The sequence below is a fragment of the Littorina saxatilis genome, linkage group LG11 (assembly GCF_037325665.1).
Source record: "Littorina saxatilis isolate snail1 linkage group LG11, US_GU_Lsax_2.0, whole genome shotgun sequence".
NCBI classification, from domain to species: Eukaryota; Metazoa; Mollusca; class Gastropoda; order Littorinimorpha; family Littorinidae; genus Littorina; species Littorina saxatilis.
In genome coordinates this window covers 28017082-28022081 of record NC_090255.1, presented here as the reverse complement: position 1 = coordinate 28022081, position 5000 = coordinate 28017082, and the positions used below count along the sequence as shown (strand labels likewise).

The 5000-nt window shown below is 38.8% G+C and overlaps 1 long non-coding RNA gene across 1 annotated transcript in view; it reads right to left on the bottom strand.

The window, feature by feature from the left end:
- The window catches only part of LOC138980172 (uncharacterized), a 5344-nt gene extending 1804 nt beyond the window's left edge, over positions 1 to 3540 (bottom strand). Inside the window, exons 1-2 of the long non-coding RNA XR_011460258.1 lie at positions 3437 to 3540; positions 940 to 994 (exon numbers count right to left, since the gene is read on the bottom strand). This is a non-coding gene — a long non-coding RNA (uncharacterized lncRNA). The remainder of the gene's footprint in view (positions 1 to 939; positions 995 to 3436) is intronic.
- Between the last annotated feature and the right edge of the window lie 1460 nt (positions 3541 to 5000).

The window sequence follows — 5000 nt, the reverse complement described above, 5'->3', positions numbered from 1 at the left end:
AGAACATAAAGCGGATCCATACACTTGTTTGCCCCAGAAAACAGAATTTCATACAGTATATAACGTTGGATTACGGGTGCAAAAGTTCGTCTGCTTCTAAATTCGACGAACTAAAATATCCTCAGCGATACCTAAACATGAACTGAACACACACTATCTGCCTTTACCGCCACAGCAGAATAACAACATAAATGTGCACTTGATTTTAGTCTAAAACAAGGACACGGCCATGAAGTGTTAACATAATTGAATGATTTCCACGGAACTACACAACCGCGCATTAATCACTCGCCTGCGCAGGTAGACTGGTTGAGTGAATAGGATTCGATCAAAATTGAGCCCAGAAGCACCCTTTTTCTTTGAAAGGAGGAATAACGAGGTTACATACCTTTGTTTCAGTGAATATTAAAAATAATGGTCTCAGTTCGCGGTCATGAAAAAGCTCGCTGAAGCTCGCATTTTTCATGATCCGCGAACTTCGACGATATTCACTGAGACTCGGCATGTAACCTCTATATATATTATGCATTAAGATAGATTCTACTACTACTACTACTACTACTACTACTACTACTACTACTACTACTACTACTACTACTACTACTACTACTACTACTACTACTACTACTACTACTTCTACTACTACCACCACTACCACTACCACTACTACTACTACTGCAACTACTACTACTACTACTACTACTACTACTACTACTACTACTTCTACAACTACTTCTGCAACAACAACTACTACTACTACTACTACTACTACTACTACTACTACTACTACTACTACTACTACTACTACTACTACTACTACTACTACTACTACTAGTGTCATCAGCCATTAGGAGACCCGTCACGATATAACTTTCGTGGTTGAAAACGACGTTAAACACCAAATAAAGACAGAAAGAACATTAGGAGACAACAAATTACCTGTGCGAAGATGGCAGGCAGACAGAGAGCGAGCATGGCCAGATACATCATATTGCTGACAGGTCAAAGAAAAGCACATTAATGTTTATTTACAGATTACTATTCACAAAACACTGAAAAACATTCGACCTTTCTTAACAAATTCAAATAGCACAAACGATGCGTAGAGCTTCGCCAATTTCCTGTTAATTTTCTTTCTACAACACTTATATCGAAAGACCATTAGCAACCTATCATTGGAATAGACATTGATAGAATCAAAAGGTTCTTTCCCATTTAAAAACAAGTCGCGTAAGGCAAAATTACTACATTTAGTCAAGCTGTCGAACTCACAGAATGAAACTGAACGCACTGTATTTGTTCACCAAGACAGTACAGCTTCGTCAATCCCCGCGAGAAGGAAATCGCTCATCTCCCACGTGCAAAACGCAGTGAAATTAACACGCCAGAATAGCGCGGTAGCGTATTGTGCTAAGCAGAAAAGCGCGCTTTTCTGTATTCTTGTTAACTTTTTGAGCTTGTTTTGAATACAACCTATCATATCTATATGTTTTTGGAATCAGAAAATGATGAAGAATAAGATGAAATCAGGTTTGGATCGATTTCTTAAATTTGAATCGTAAGACTAATTAATCTATTTTTGTTAATTGTGATCACATTTTAAAAGTAAACATGACAGATGTATTGTATTTTTAGATTCAGAATGTGATGAAGAATACGATGCAATCAAATTTAAATCTGTTTGCAAAAAATCGATTTTAATAACAACTTTAATGAGCAAACTCATTAATTAATTTTTAAGCCTCCGAGCTGAAACTGAATGCAATACCAAAGTCCGGGCTTTATCGAAGATTATTTGACCAAACTTTCAACCAATTTGGCTTAAAGATGAGAGCGTGCCAGTGCCGCCTCAACTTTCACGAAAAGCCGGATATGACGTCACCAAAGACATTTATAAAAAAAAAGAGAAAAAACGTCTGGAGATACCATACTCAGGATCTCTCATGTCAAGTTTCATGAAGATCGGTCCAGTAGTTTTCTCTGAATCGCTCTAGACACACACACACACACACACACACACACACACACACACACACACACACACACACACACACACACACACACACACACACACACACACACACACACACACACACACACAGACACACGTACACCACGACCCTCGTCTCGATTCCCCCCTCTACGTTAAAGCATTTAGTCATAACTTGACTAAATGTAAAAAAGAAAACAAGCTATGGTAGTTTACTCGATAAACTACATTAGAAAGAAGATACTTTGAAGTCAAAGAGTAACAACAAAACAGCGTATGACTACATATTTTCAAAGGTGAGTATATAAATGTTTAAAAGAGCAGCAGTCAAATGTTGTGTTCGTGCAAGCTCAGACTCGTTTGCTCAGGAAGTTCAATATAATATTTTAAACTCTGAGAGAGAGAGAGAGAGAGAGCGAGAGCGAGAGAGAGAGAGAGAGAGAGAGAGAGAGAGAGAGAGAGAGAGAGAGAGATAGATAGAGAGAGAGAGACAGAGAGAGAGATACAGAGAGAGAGAGACAGAGAGAGAGAGAGAGAGAGAGAGACACACACACACACACACGCACGCACACACACACACACACACACACACACACACACACACACACACACACACACACACACACACACTCGACTGAACCTAGAGTGCTAACAATAAGCTCATTGAAAGTCAGTTAGAACAACATATGATGCAATACAGTATCATTAAGGAACAAAACAACAAGATTTCATAAATCAAAATGAAATCTGTTCAAACCAAATAAAACAAAACAAAGTAAAACAAATAAGCAAAACAATCCAGCAAATAGTACACTAAGATTAGACAACATTAGATACAATCACTCAGATTAAGAAAGCCACAAGAATGACTAATATAACAATGTTGCTATATCATATGTTACGTGGATTTCCATTGGTCAATTGGGCAAAACTGAGCTCATTGTAAAAAGTGATATCGACGACATTTCCGTCGATATCAGTTTTGATATCGATGACCTCTTTATTGCTTCCCCACTTCAAAAGCAAAAACACCTGAATTTAAAAACAAACACATATATATGAAAATGTAATGATCCCAGAATTTAGTTGAGCAAGTGAATGAAGACTTTTTGAAAGAAAAGACATTTTTAAATACTGAAAAGTACAAGAAAAGAGTGAACAAAAAGAAATAATAATCAGAGGGAGGGATGTGGAACAGCCAAAACTGAGACAAATACTTTTGTAATTTCTGTACAGTAAATACAAAATGTCCAGAGAATTAGCAATATATCTAACATTGACTGCCTGTGTGACGATATCTTCTGCTATTGGTCTGTTTCGACAGTGATATTAAAATCTCGACCTCCGGTCTCGATTTTGATATCACTGTCTCAACAGACCATAGCAGAAGATATCATCACACAGCCCGTCAATATTGGGTACTATCAGTCATAGAACGCTTCTTACCTTCAGTGACTGTCAAACCGAAATTGCGTGTTGCAAATTGACTGCAAATGAAGCATAAGTTTTCAAACAGTATTGACATATTTTAATTATTTTCTGACTTTATATATAGTTCTCCTGCTTCATTTCGGTCAGTATTTCTTGACTACTTCCTGTAAACAAGTCTGGCTTATCTACAGATATCGTCATGATATCAACAATATTGTCAGGCACCCTACTGTTTCAACGTCAAATTATTGCATGATTTGTGCAGACAAAAGGATGTTATAGTATTTGATATGTAAGCGTGTGTGTGAGTATTTGTAACAGACAGAAAGACAGACAGACAGATAGCAAGACAGACAGACAGACAAGCAGAGAGAGAGAGAGAGAGAGAGAGAGAGAGAGACAGACAGACAGACAGACAGACAGATAGACAGACAGACAGGCAGTGAGAGACAAAGAGAGAGGGAGAGACAAAGATAAAGATAGTATATGTGTACGTGTGCCTGTGCCTGTGCCTGTGTGTGTGTGTGTGTGTGTGTGTGTGTGTGTGTGTGTGTGTGTGTGTATGTATGTGTGTGTGTGTTTGTGTGTGTGTGTGTGTGTGTGTGTGTGTGTGTGTGTGTGTGTGTGTGTGTGTGTGTGTGTGTGTGTGTTTACTAGTCGTAGCAAGTACTATTTTGGGGGTATTAGACATCTTCTGCGTTATGAATTTATGAGGCAGATGGCACGATTTGTAGTCGGATAACATTCTGAAAAACAAACAACAAAAACAGGTATCACACAGTGCAGAACGTGATGTTTTCAAGCAAATTTTGATTCCACTTCCTTATTTGCTTTATTGGTTTTGTTTCGTTTTGTGTCGTAAACGGCTAGTTAGATACACGAGGGAGTTTTGAAATAATTAAATCACCCAAGAAAAACAACAACAAGGGGTGCGTATCTATATCACTACGTGTCATTTGCACTATGCGTTGACTGGCCTACGTCTTGCTTGCACTACGTATCGCTATCACTACGCGTCATTTGCACTATGCGTTGACTGAACTACGTCTTACGTGCACTACGTATCGCTATCACTACGTGTCATTTGCACTATGCGTTGACTGGCCTACGTTTTACTTGCGCTATGTATCGCTTTCACTACGTGTCATTTGCACTATGCGCTGACTGGCCTACGTCTTACTTGCACTACGTATCGCTATCACTACCTGTCATTTGCACTATGCGTTGACTGGCCTACGTCTTACTTGCGCTACGTATCGCTATCACTACGTACATTGTAGTTACATGTCGATTGTACACGAGGCGCTATGAAACTTTGTTGTCACTACTATCTATACGATTCGATAGCACTACATCTGTTATCACAACGTGTCTTTTTTAACTATTTGTCAATAACAATACCTGTTGCATGACGGCTCTCTGTCTTTGTCTGCCTCTCTGTCTGGTTGTCTGTCTGTCTGTCTGTCTGCCTGTCAATCTCTCTCTCCCTCAGTCCCTCTTTCTATCTCTCTATTACTCTCGCTCATTCAGCCCTTTGTATGTATGTGTGTGTGTGTGTGTGTGTGTGTGTATGTGTGTG